This window comes from Boleophthalmus pectinirostris, unplaced genomic scaffold (genome assembly GCF_026225935.1).
Source record: "Boleophthalmus pectinirostris isolate CB_2022bp ecotype Guang Dong unplaced genomic scaffold, ASM2622593v1 HiC_scaffold_10, whole genome shotgun sequence".
Taxonomy (NCBI): Eukaryota; Metazoa; Chordata; class Actinopteri; order Gobiiformes; family Gobiidae; genus Boleophthalmus; species Boleophthalmus pectinirostris.
Genome location: NW_026570971.1, coordinates 6,893,009 through 6,907,173, shown reverse-complemented (window position 1 = coordinate 6,907,173; position 14,165 = coordinate 6,893,009). Strand labels below are relative to the sequence as shown.

General features: G+C 38.4%; 2 protein-coding genes across 2 annotated transcripts in view; one reads left to right on the top strand and one right to left on the bottom strand.

Annotated features, from left to right (window-relative positions):
• The window catches only part of cdin1 (CDAN1 interacting nuclease 1), a 294,474-nt gene extending 290,137 nt beyond the window's left edge, over positions 1–4,337 (top strand). The window contains exon 13 of the transcript XR_008632427.1: positions 4,193–4,337. The gene's annotated coding sequence lies outside the window, so the exon portion shown is untranslated. The remainder of the gene's footprint in view (positions 1–4,192) is intronic.
• meis2a (Meis homeobox 2a) overlaps positions 1–14,165 on the bottom strand; it is a 300,550-nt gene that overhangs the window by 7,388 nt on the left and 278,997 nt on the right. The gene's annotated exons all lie outside the window — the stretch shown is intronic.

The window sequence follows — 14,165 nt, the reverse complement described above, 5'->3', positions numbered from 1 at the left end:
GGGACTCGGGGGGGACTCGGGGGCAGTAATAGGAGGGGAGAGGTCACTGGAAGGTCACCGGGCATGCTCACTACGCACATTCCTCCACCTTAGTACACCGCAATTAAAGAACGACACCGCAGGGTCTGGGGAGGGACGGAGGGAAAGAGAGAGTGAAGATTGAAGACAGGAGAAAGTAAGAGAGAGGAGAGAAGGAGAGAATGAAGAGAAAGAGAGGAAAGAGAGATTCAAGAGAAGAGAGAAACAGAGGAGGAAAAGAGAATAGAGGAGAAAGAGCGTGAAGAGAGGAGAGAAAGTGAGAATGAAGAGAGAGAAAGAGAGAGTGAAGAGAGAGAGAGAAAGTGAAGAGAGGAGAAAAAGAGAAAGACTGACGAGAGGAGAGAGAGAGTGAAGAGAATGAGAGGAAATAGACTGAAGAGAGGAGAGAATGAGAGGGGAAAAAGAGAGGATAGAGGAGAGAGGGAGTGAAGAGAGAGAGAAAGAGGGAAAGTGAAGAAAGGAGAGAAACAGAGAGAGGAGAGTGAATAGAGGAGAAAAACAGGAGAGAAGGAAAGAGAGAAGAGAAAGAGGTGAGAGATAAAGAGAGAGGAAAGAGAGAAAGAGGCAAAAGAGAGAGTGAAGAGCAGAGAGAAAAAGAGAACAAGTGAAGAGAGGAGAGAAAGAAAGAGTTTCAAGAGAGGAGAGAAAGAGAGGAGAAAAAGAGGATAGAGGAGAGAAAGAGAGAATGAAGAGAGAGAGAAAGTGAAGAGAGGAGAAAGGAGAGAAACAGAGAGAAGAGAGTGAGTATAGGAGAAAAACAGGGGAGAAGGAGAGAGAGAAGAGAGGAGAGAAAGAGAGAGAAAGTGAAGAGAGGAGAGAAAGAGAGGAGGCAGGCGAGAGGGAGTGAAGAGAGAGAGAGAGAGAGAAAGAGAGGAGAGAAAGAGTGAAGAAAGGAGAGAAACAGGGAGAGAAGGAGAGACAGAAGAGAGGAGAGAAAGAGTGGTGAGAGATAAAGACAGAGAGAGAGAGAGAGAGAGAGAGAGAGAGAGTGAAGAGCAGAGAGAAAAAGAGAACAAGTGAAGAGAGGAGAGAAAGAAAGAGTGAAGAGAGGAAAGAGTTTCAAGAGAGGAGAGAAAGAGAGGAGAAAAAGAGGATAGAGGAGAGAAAGAGAGAATGAAGAGAGAGAGAAAGTGAAGAGAGGAGAGAAAGAAAGGAGAGAAAGAGTGAAGAAAGGAGAGAAACAGAGAGAAGAGAGTGAATATAGGAGAAAAACAGGGGAGAAGGAGAGAGAGAAGAGAGGAGAGAAAGAGAGGAGACAGAGGAGACAGAGAGAATGAGAGAAGATAGAGAAAGAAGAGAGGAGAAAAGAAGAGAAAGAGAGGAGAGAAAGAGGACAGAGAGGGTGAAGAGAGAAAAAGTGAAGAGAGGAGCGAAACAGAAAGAGAGAGGAGAGAGATAGAGAAAAGAGAGGAGAGAAAGAGGACAGAGAGAGTGAAGAGTGAAAGAGTGAAGAGAGGAGCGAAACAGAAAGAAAGAGGCCAGAGATAGAGAAAAGAGGAGAGAAAGAGAAGGAAGGAAGAAAGGAGCGAAACAGAGAAAAAGAGAGTTAGAGATAGAGAAAAGAGAGGAGAGAAATCCTGAAAAAGATAGACAGACAGAGAAAAGAGAGGAGAGAAAGAGAAGGAAGAGAGGAGAGAAAGAGAGAAAGAGAGAGTCAGAGATAGAGAAGAGAGAGGGAGGAGAAAGAGAGAAAGAGAGAGTCAGAGATAGAGAAGAGAGGGAGGAGAAAGAGGAAAGGCCCGTGCTAAGATTAATGAGCAGGATCATTGGTTGAAAGCAGGACCATTTTCTGGGGGGATGTTTATACTGCTTCGCTGCGTCGTAAATTTGAGGATTTTTGTGGCGTTCGGGCCGTTTCTGAGCTGACGAGTGGAGAATGTAAACATGTGCAGCTCTCAATGCTTTTAGTGTAAACTGGACCCAGAAATTTCAGCTACGGCCAAGTCCAGCTTCGTCCAACTGTTCCACACAAATGACCGGCACTGATCGACCATTTCAGCTGAAAAAGTGACAGTTTTTTGGGACATTCGAAACAGAAACATGAAAAGAGACACGTTTAAACTTAAAAATATCTGTAGTATAAAATCTGACTGAAAATTTATCTCAAATTCAACTTTCGCCTCTCTTTTTTTTAAATTAGTACTTTAATAAAAACTATTTGGAAGTCTGGTGAGCGTACACTGAAAAAAAAAAAAAACAATATCTAGGAAAGTTAAAATGACTTAAATTAAAAACATTTGACTTTAATTGAGTCGATTCAACTTGACAAGTAAAATTATCGCCCAGTGGAACAAGTGTGTTTTTCTTAATTCAAGCAACTTTCGATTTTGTTTCTTAATTTAAGTGCAAATAGTTGTTGTCTTTCTTATTTTAAGTGTAACAAAATGTATTTTCATATTTTAAGCACAAAAAGTCTTGCTCCACTGACAGATAATTTAACTTGTCAATTGAAATTTACACAAGTCACGATAAAATTTTAATTCAAGGCATCTTAACTTGACCAGATTTTGTTTTTTGCCGTCTTGTTTGTAGGGATGATCTTTATGTCCCTAGGGGCTGAAAATGCATTTTCAGAAAACAGATATGGAAGACGTCACATGTACGTCGATGGAGACAGACTAAATAAATTAAATAAATTAAATATTACCACATCTTTCAGTACACAGTGCAAAAAAAACTTGGCCAAAATTGGATATAAACACTTAAATCTATCAGAAAATGACTTGCAGCAGGGTAATTTTACTTGACAAGTTATCTTAAAATAAACTACCTCTAGACTAGAAGTAAACATCTCAGAACTAGTAAGTTGATAATAAATCTGAAAACAAGATGAATAACCTGACATAAGTTTTACAATCTTGGCCAGATCAGAGAAATTTGTCGTGCAGAGTGAACAAGTTTTAGCCTGAGTCATCAGCTGGTTTCACTTCGTGGAAACCGTCAGACCTCGCAGCATTAGGATTCGTTCGTTCAACAGCAGGTGGGTAATTTTTTATTTAACCAATCGCTGCTGTTTGGTCGTGACATATGTAATGCGCCGGAACGCTCAACGTGTAAGTAAGTCTTCATTTACATAGAGCTTTTCACAGACATTTTTGTCACAAAGACGCTTTACAGAGCATTAATCAGCATTATTCATTCACTCTACACCTGGTGATGGTAAACTTCTATTGTAGCCACAGCTGCCCTGGGGCAGACTGACTGAAGCATGGCTGCCATGCCAATTGGCGGCATTGGTCCCTCCGACCACCATCATCACTCACGCACACACCACTTTCATACAAGGCAATGTTGGTGACGTGTCTTGCCTAAGGACACAACAACAGTTTTTAGGACTGGCGCCTCACTAATCGCCGACACAACAGCAAACAAAGCAGAGAGTGAAGATGTCTGTCAGTGATCATTGTTGTGTCTGTGAGGTGAACTCGCAAATTAAAGGTGCAATAAAAAATGCAAAGTTTGTATTTGACAAAGTCCAAAGGAGGATAGAGTCTGCAGTCTCTTCGCTGATTGGCCGGTGCTCGGTCTAAAACTTCCGGGGTTCTTGCAAACCGTCTAGTGTTTTCTGATTCCTGACCTAGTCGCTGGAGGGAAAAGAAATTGAGCGGAGGCACTAAGTGGCCCAGCCTGGCTAGACAGTTTTACTGTTTCGACATGAAAGCTTGTACGCTCAGAGACCAGACCTAAAAACAAAATCTGACCAAAAAACTGACCAAAGACTGACCAAAAAACAAAATCTGAATCTACCTGTAGTGTCTCGTCTTAGAAAAGTCACTACAATCACATCTGAACCTTTGTCTCCAGAGCTTGAACCTGCAGACAGAGACACATCCAGGTTTGTCTCATTCTCAATAAAGCATTTCAAATAAAACTCGCACACACAGTTGAGTTAAGACGCTGGCCTGTGCCCTGCAGGTCACCTAGCTGCCTGCCATTAGCGTAGCACATTCAAATCTAACCAAATCAAAAGCCCATATATACTGAATCGAAATTGTTGCCGAGGCGGTTTTGCATGCAGTGCCAGCGTTGCTCATTGGACAAATTTGTTTATTTTCACATGGCTCATAGCAAAAAAGTTCTGGGTTCAATTCCCGGGTTTGCATGTGCTCAATGTGTGGGCAGATTTTCTACAGGTACAAACAGTGTTGGGAAGGTGACTTTTAAAATGTATTCCCCTACAGATTACAGATTACATACACCAGAATGTAGTTTGTAACAGAATCCATTAAATTACTTAAAGTGAGTAACGTAATCTGAATACTTTGGATTACTTGATTTGATGTAGAAAAGCAAAGACGAGGAAATCTTCACATAAGAAGTTTTATCTGCTAAAAGAAAATAAAAAAGCCCAAACTTTACTGAACCACATTAAAAATATTACTGATAGAAGAGGAGGAGACACGTCCACGCAGCATGATTTAGTCCTGTTAAATCCTGTTTTAGACCTGGTTTAGTCCTGGTTTTAGACCGATTTAGACCTAGTTTTAGACCTAGTTTAGACCTGGTTTATACCTGGTTTTAGACCTTTTTAGACCTAGTTTAGACCTGGTTTAGACCTGGTTTAGACCTGGTTTTAGACCTGGTTTATACCTGGTTTTAGACCTGGTTTTAGACCTGGTTTAGACCTGGTTTAGACCTGGTTTAGACCTGGTTTTAGACCTGGTTTAGACCTGGTTTAGACCTGTTTAGACCTTTTAGACCTGGTTTAGACCTGGTTTACCTGGTTTACCTGTTTAAACCTGGTTTTAGACCTGGTTTAGACCTAGTTTAGACCTGGTTTAGACCTGGTTTTAGACCTGGTTTTAGACCTGGTTTTAGACCTAGTTTAGACCTGGTTTAGACCTGGTTTTAGACCTGGTTTTAGACCTGGTTTAGACCTGGTTTAGACCTGGTTTAGACCTGGTTTTTAGACCTGTTTAGACCTAGTTTAGACCTGGTTTTAGACCTAGTTTTAGACCTGGTTTTAGACCTAGTTTAGACCTGGTTTGGACTATAGCCCAAAATGTGAAAACAGGAAAATACCACCATATAATCCACTTATTTCAACAAAGTAACTGTAATCCAATTACCACTCACTGAAACAGTAACTGTAACTGAATACAGTTACTCATAATTTGTACTCTGATTACGTAACTCTGGTACATGTAATCTGTTACTCCCCAACACTGTACACACACACACACACACACACTCCAAAACAACACAACATCACAAACTTTCTCATCACTTATTTGAGATCGGCTCCACAAACTTCTTTGAAATGACAACGATCTTTGGGGTCAGATCCACGTGTCGTTGGGCAAGACGCTTAACCCGGTCTGTCTGTGTGTACATTAGTGTGTGAATGTTTGTGTGAACGGGTGAATGGTTCCTTGATATAAAGAGCTTTGAGCGCCCTGAAGGTGGAGAAGCGCTGGATAAAAATGCGACCGTTTACCGTTTAATGCCGGCTGTGCTGAGACTCTAATTTATCTGCGAGCGACTTGTTTAGCGGCACAGATCGGCTCTTCTGTTGTAGCTCCAACTAAATCAGCTCTTCCTGGTCAGATCGTGTTCAAATAAAGCTCAGATTAAAGTCGATCTTTAGTAACAAGAGCTTCAGACAGAGCAGAAGAAAATGTCAAACTTATCAACAGGGATTCTCCAAAGCGAACACAACCTACTTTGTTTCAACAGCTGTCCACAATAACGTATTTTTTATTTATCTTATTTATTTTTTAAGTATTTTTATTGGTTTTATTTATTTATTGCTATTCTATGATTTTGCTCTTATTCTGTTTTTTCTGTTTTATTATTTTAAGACTAGTATGATTATTTTAGTAGTTTATTTTATCATTTTATTACTGTTATTATTATGTATTTGTGCAGCACTTTGGAAACTGTTTGTGAAATGTGCTATAGAAATAAAGTGGTTTGGATTGGAACATTAAATATAACATATTGTGAGCTCAGATTAAATTCTAATTTGAGTAACAGCGCTTCAGACAGAGTAGAACCTCCAGATAGCTTCACACCCACAGAGAATGTTGAAAGTAGACCTGGGACCAAGTCGTTTGACCTCAAGTCCCAAGTCAAATACAGGCAAGTCCAAAGTCGAGTCTCGAGTCAGTGGCCCATAAGTCCAAGTCAAGTCCAAGTCGTCTGCTTTGAGCTTCAAGTCATTTCAAGTCTTTAAATCAAAATACCAATGAGAGCAGACATGTCCAAACTATGGCCCGGGGGCCAAATGCGGCCCTCAGACAAATTTTTCTTGGCCCTCAAACTTCCAGGTGAATTGGCCCAAATTATCTTGCATCAATTAAAAAATATTTTTTTACTGCAAGTTTTTTTGAAAATCTACCTTGATAAAGCAAATATTTAATGTTTAGTGTGTGGTTTTAAGGATCTTAGCGTGAATAAAGACTGATGGATCATTCTAACATGTTAAACATGCACATATTTCAATTATTCACTGTACTGAGCATCAGTCTACGGCCCTCGATCGGCCCTCTGCTTCGTCTGTGTTTAGATATGTGGCCCTTGATGAAAAAAGTTTGGACACCCCTGAATTAGAGCTTTGATTTTTGCAATTTATATGAATTTTAAACTAAATTGTAATTAAAAAGTCCTGGTATATTTATGTATGAGTATTAACAGAGTATATAAGAGTTGTAGATTTTATCTGCACTGAAATGGAAGGATCATGTTCTTTGTAGCTCCCCATTTTACTGTATTCTACTGTATATTACTGAATAATACTGTAGTACTTTTGATGATACCACATCACAGTACTTTATCCAAAGTAACAAACAGAAGTGGGAGTGACATGTTCTAGATTATTCCTGTAAAATTAAGCGCCGCATTTATCAACTGTAAAGGGAAAAGTATTTTCTAAAGACGTATATTTTGTATGAGAAGCATCAAGTCTTCTCAGGTCACAGGGCTCAAGTCCCAAGTCACTGACCTTCAAAGTCCCAAGTCAGTCCATTTTATCAAGTCTCAAGTCGTAAAAAATAGTGACTCAAATCTGACTCGAGTCCAAGTCACAATTTGCAAGTCTCCACGTCTGGTTGAAAGTATCACGAGAATACTCCAACGTTTCTTCTACGGAGCCCCTACTCAACGTCTGTCCATAACTGCACACCAAATATACCATGTTGTGAGCTCAGAAAAAAGCCTAACCTGAGTAACAGAGCTTCAGACAGAGCAGAGCCTCCAGATAGCTTCACACCCAGAGAATGTTGAAAGTAGACGTGGGACCAAGTCATTGTATTGCATGTCTCAAGTCTTCGATCTCAAGTCCCAAGTCAACTACAGGCAAGTCTAAAGTCGAGTCTTGAGTCATTGGCCCATCACTCCAGGTCAAATCCAAGTCATCTGCTTTGAGCTTCAAGTCATTTCAAGTCTTTAAACCAAAGTAAAATAGATTTTTGAAATGTTAATTTTTCATTTACATTACACAGACCAGAAAGAATTAAGATTTAAGAGCGCTAAATAACAGTTTCCCAGGCTGACTCGAGTCCAAGTCACGGCTTTCAAGTATCACCCGAATACTCCAATGTGAACGCAACCTTCTCTGTATTTTCTACGGCGTCGCTGCTCAACCCATGTCCATAATTACTCACCAAATATACTGTATTATGAGTTGAGATTAAAGGGACAGTCTGGAATTTTGGACATAGGACTTCATTTCCTCGTGAGCCAGAGTGTTGGAGACGTGTGGAGAAGCTTTTTGAAATATAAATATTCCATCCAGTCCTTGTATTTGCAGACGTCGCTGGTGCTAGACTAGTACATGTCAATGGCCATAGTTATCCTGCCACTAAAAACAGTCTTACCCACTCCACAAAACACCCGAAACAAATCTATTATTACTCCAGACTGTCGATGTGAATGTCTGTGTTGATAGAATAATGTTTGAAATAAAAGTAACCTTGCATCGCATGAATCGTCGCATGTTGAGGGACTATTTTCTCATATATCAGTCCGCCGCTGTTGAGCTTTTCTATCAGGAAGTACAACAGGGCCCAGTCAAGCAGAAGTAAACAGCAAGGCCAAAAATTTAAGTTAATGCATCTGATATAAAAATGTATTCAACAGATACATATGTACTCTAGTTTATGAAACTGTTTACCTTTTTTCTGTACCAATTTTGGTTCTAAAGTTACATACGTTTTAAACAGACCATGTATGAAACATGGAACAAAAATTATTTCCCAAATTTCAAAGACCCAAAAATCATGTAAATAAATGGATGTATTTCATCATATCTTGTGTTATTCCATCTTTGAACTGTTGATAAAGGTACATGATTTTTCAAGAAAAATTTATTTTAAATGATAAAATTTTGCTTGGAAGGACTGACATATTTTATAGAAATAGTTTCCTTTCATTTTGAAGTAATAAATTATGTAAAATCCTGCACCTTCTACTTGCTTGAACAATTTTCCCTCCGTTACTTTTCCCTCCGTTACCATGACCTTTCTTAATAAAAAATCTCATTACTCAAAAAGTAAGAGGTTTTTCAACCTAATCTTGTACCATATGGTAGAAAACTATATGAAGCAAATATTCAAACCAGTTTGTTAAGGATATGTAAGTGAGAACCAAGAGTTATCACTGTTTGTATTTATTGCCCAAAAAGTGCTGCATATTTCATTCCCTCTGTTACCGACATGAGTTTTTAAATTTTTTGTCAACAACTTGAAAGAATATCACAGGTTTAACTTTACCCTGTGGGAGTGTAACTCTTTACTTATTTCAATAGTCCCTCTAGTTTCTGAATAAGAGCTATTTGAATGTCAAAAATCTGCCCCTGTTTCCCTCCGTTACAGCTTGACTGGACCCAACACACTGACATAAATCCTTCAAATGTAAGGTTGGTGTTACTTCGAAAATTATTCTATCAACACAGACATTCACATGGACAGTCTGGTGAAATAACAGATTTCCTTCAGGTGTTTTGTGGAGTGGGTAAGAGTTTTTAGCGGCAGGATAACTATGGCCATTGACATGCACTAGCCTAGCACCAGTGACCTCTGCAAATACAAAACCGGATGGAATATTTCTATTTCAAGTGTCTCCACACGTCTCCAACAACTTCTTCTAACTAGGAAATGAGGTCCTATGTCCAAAATTCCAAACTGTCCCTTTAAAGTCTAAGAAAATGTCGAAAGTATCAATAGGGATTCTCCGATGTGAACGCAGCATTTTCCGTTTCCGCTACGGCGCCCCTGCTCAACGTCTGTCCATAATTAAGTACCAAATACACCATATTGTGAGCCTGTGTAATCAAATCAGCGGCAGATCATATTCCTCTGTATTAAGCTATTAATGTAATTGGTCATGAAGCATAAAGTGCGTTGCGCAATTAAACCGTCTCCGAATTATATGGCTCTATATTAAGAATTAGCCAACCTGAGCAAATGTTGTCTCTGCGCGGGGCTGTTTTAGGGAACATTGCTTCCGGAATTCTCCTTTTTTTTTTTCTTCCTTCACCCTCTTTTTTTTTTTTTTTTTTTTTTTTTACGTCGCTGTTAAGGAAGACAGAAGGGGAAGGGGCGAGCGACGTAAAAAGAAGGACATAGGGAGCGAGAAAGCGAAAGCGGCGAAATAACGTCCCCCCCTCCCCTCGCCGTCGCTGCTCCAATTGCTTCCGTGACCCCTTCGGAAATTCCCGGCGACCATTTACATATAAAGGGATATTTTAATCAAGGTAAGTGTTATTATATTGTGGCTCATTGGGCATAGTAGTTTAGGTGTTAAATGAAAGCACGCAGGGTTGTCATATGTCTTGATTTTTCAAAATGTCAGCACTATGGCTCCGTAGAATTTCCCGGGTTTAATCAGGCTCTGGCCATTTCGCCGTAAACGTGTGTAGGGCCATAACCGGGAGTGCAGTTACATGCAAGAAGAGGAATTACGTATCCGCGAATATGGAAGTGTAAAACGCATGAATGTTATACTCCAGCTGGGAATATTAATATTTTTTTTACACTTCGGAATACGGAAACCAAACAGGGCTGCATGATTTTGGAAAAAAAAAACAAAAAACGAAACACAATTGGAATTTTTGTGATTGTTATTAGATCTGAACGGTGCTTTATTACGCAAAATTAACTCTTGTGAGCTTTAAACCAAGTTATAACATTATCTTCTCAAAAACGGTTCAGCTTTGTTCCACCTTGTGATGTCATGAAGTGGTAGTTTTCAAGTTAACAGCTCCTTTTACCTTTAGTTCAGTAGAAATCGGCAATCCCAAGGCTAAAAACAATCAAAAGATTCTAGTAAAAGTGTGTGAACTTGAAAAACAAAACACAAATGAACACTTCTCGTATCGCCGCATGACATCACAAGGTGGAACAGAGTGTTTTCAGTTTGAGAGAAGAAAAAAAACACTATAAATGTGCAGAATTTGTTTGTTAAACCCGCGTGAATGAAACAAAACTCAACTCCGAATGACATTATATTAACAAAGATCAGAAAATAGTGTAATAACGGCCTTTTAAGAATCAGAGTTTTGTTCAGACAACTCCAGCAGTGTTAATATTTGACAAAAGACTGAAATACTAACTCATAAACTAATAAAAGAATCCCGTGCATGTTTGCAGCGATGTAAACTACAGGTACAACAAAACTTTTTGATAAAAAGACAGAATACTTAGTTGTGGATGTTCTATTACTTAAATAACTGCAGCCTTTTTGATTTGATAATTACGCCAACCTCAAATTGTGACAGTGTAGTTGAGTCGTTCACGATATATTGTTCATATCATTCATACTCCATACAACTGTACAACAACTCACCCTTATGTAACAGATAATACTCCCTACAACAATTCTGGTTGTGCTTACGGACGTCAAACTGATTTTATGTGGTACACGGCGCTCAAAAATCTGTCAGAATGTTTTAGTACGACTTTGGTAAACTACGAAGACGCACCGCTTGATGGATTGTCGGAGCATTACGGCGACTGTAGATTCGTGGAGTAAATCATGTCCTTTAGTCTGACAAACTGCATCAGCGCACAAGGAAAGAGCTGTTTTGTCAGCGCTTATAGTTTGTGCAATTAGCCATGTGATTTTAAGTTTAGTTTCTGTAAAACGTAAACAAATGTGCGCAAAGCTGCTTTAAACACATTATTACTCAATGTATATTTGAGTCGTCCTTGTAGAAAACAAAAACAAACTTAAATTCGCTTTCATAATCCACATTCACCAAGACAGGGAGGCAACGCCGGGCGAATTACGCCACGATCTGCCGATGTATCGTGGACGCCTGGGCTAAAAGATCAGTCTCAAGTGTCGTCCGTTTATTTCTCTTAATGCGTTTTATTATCTGGTGCAACTTACGTATGAAAATAGACGAGAAAATTCAACATTATTGCGCCTTATAGTCAGAAAAATACGGTATTAGCACTAGACGTCTGTGTTCGGTAAAATATAGTAGGTAATTTTGCTGCGAAATTTTTACTTTACAAATTACAGACAGGGGCATTTGCACTTGATTAAGATAATTACAAATCACCAAAGGTCCACAGGTAAAACTAATCCCATGCGAATAGGGCTATAGACTATTTTAGTAACAGTACCAAAAAAAAAACCCCGTAACATATCTTTACATTTACGCAAGCGGACCGCAGTGACAAGCCCAAACCGAGCTGCATCCAGTTCTACATATTAATGAGTGCACAAGAAGCCTATTTTAACTGCAGGAATTTCAACAACGTTATAAATCTCTCTTCTTCTCTCTTCCCTCTTGTGTCTTTGGTCATGGTAGTCACTCTTAAATCGTCTCCGTCTAGTACAAAATAATCAAAACATACCCCCTAGCCCGTACCCGCTCCCCCCCTCCCCGGTCCGTATATCTCTCCGCAGACCCGTAATGTAGTGCGGTGTTCCCGTCTTTGCATATAAGATAATTTGGGCATCCATCTTGACTGGGGACAGATTTATCTCACTCCGAGGACAGTTTCACGTCTCCTTCTTTAGCGCTTCAATGGAGCCTGCTTAATTCCTCCGCCGGCAGCCCCCCATTCCCCGGAGATGTTATTTTTTCTCCTAAATGTCCGACCGGAGAGTGATGCCGGCGTTGTTGTGATAAATAAATTAAAGATTTGAATGATTTTTTTTGTTTTTTTGCCACGTTGGGTCGCGTTTTACGGTCGCACGGCGCCACGAGTCCGACGAGATTTGTCCGGAGACGATTTATTCCCTCTTGTGAAATGTTCTGTTCATTTGGTGACTACTGGACCACTGCTAAGGAACTGGGAGGTGGACTGGAGCAATTCTACCGAGGCTAAAAGTATTTGGAAAAAAAAAAAAAAAAAGAAGAAGAAACTGAGATATTGCGATGAAAATTCAAAACGAAAACAAAATTCTATTATAAGGCTGCAAAACATGTCAAACTTGATGACTTAGCTGTGTAAAAACCACACTGCCAGCTCAGTCCTTGTTATCTCTTTACAGGTATAATACTCCCTACATTGAGGCATAACTAGTAACTCTTAACCATATAATTAAGTGCCAGTTTACATGTCTTTGTTAAGGCTAATTAAGGTATTTTAAGGTTATAAAGTGGTAGAAGTCTTAAATGTTGTCATAAAAATGTCATTAAATAAATCCAAAATAATTTTATTCACTCGTGAAACTACAAAGCTTACATAAAAATTCTTAAAAATTTTGACTCAATTAAGAAATAAGACTAACCTCAAGATTATTTTCGATTTCACTACAAATTTTCACAACAAATTTTCTTGCAAAATGTCAAAAAATTAAGGTATTTTAAAGTGGTAGAAGTGTTGAATATTGACATAAAAACTAAATTAAACAAAATCCAAAATAATTTTATTCACTCATCAAACTATGAGAGTAAAAACTTGATGAAGCTTACATAAAAATTATTCAGAATTTTGACTAAATGAGGAAACAAGACAAACCTCAAGATTATTTTGGATTTTGACAACAAATCTTCTTGCAAAATGTCTAAAAATTAAGGTATTTTAAGGTTATTATAAAGTGGTAGAAGTGATAATGTTGTCATAAAACCGTCATTAAATAAAATCCAAAATAATTTTATTTACTCGTCAAACTACAAGAATCAAAACTTGACGAATCTTACATAAAAATTCTTAAAAATTGTGATTAAATGAGGAAACAAGACTAACCTCAAGATTATTTTTTGATTTCGACAACAAATTTTCACAACAAATTTCTTGCAAAATGTCAAAAAATGTTGTCATAAAAACTTAATCAAATAAAATCCAAAAATCATCTTATTCACTCATCAAACTACAAAAAGCAAAACTTGGTGAAGCTTACATACAGATTATTCAAAATTTTGACTAAATGAGGAGACTAACCTCAAGATTATTTTCGATTTCGCAACAAATTTTCATTTTAGACTCTGTTCAGATTCTTCCAAAATGTCTAAAAACGGCAAAATCCTAAAATATTCCTTTAAAATTAGTTGTAGCTTCTCCGTTTTCTTGAGTAACCATTGCTCTGAGCCGAATCGCAGTTACGTTGAACTAACTAAACTTGACTTCCCACAACATTGTCCAATCAAAACCGTGCAGATGTACTCGAGTGTGAACAATGACCTAATGCAATTACTTATCATTTTTGAAGAATTCCACTGCGCTCTAATATCTCCAGGCAACACTTTATACCACAAGAGAAACAAGCCAGAACATTGCATTGTTTAGTCAATTGGCTATTTATTTATGCTAAAGGAGCCCCGTAGCAGTGTGCTGATGTATAAGAGTCGACGTGAATACGAGACAAAGGACCTAAAACTCTGAAGGGGCTGGATTTAGTCTAATATTCCTCTACGAAAATGTTCAAATCCTCAATAAAAGATGGTTTACTATCTTTACTATTTTCTGTATGGACAAGTTATAGGTTTGCCTTAAATGTTCCACAGTTTAGAATTAATTGTATCTATCTACAGGGTTCCCACAGTTATTTCCCAGGCCTGGATTTTAGTAAATTCAATGAAAATTTTGGAAAAGTCATGGAATTTTACTGTCTCTTTCAGCGTTCTGTTAAGTTATCATAAGGCTACGGTGCAAAAAAAAAGTTAAAATGACTTAAATTAAGAACATTTGACTTTATTTGAGTAAATTAAACTCGACAAATAAAATTAA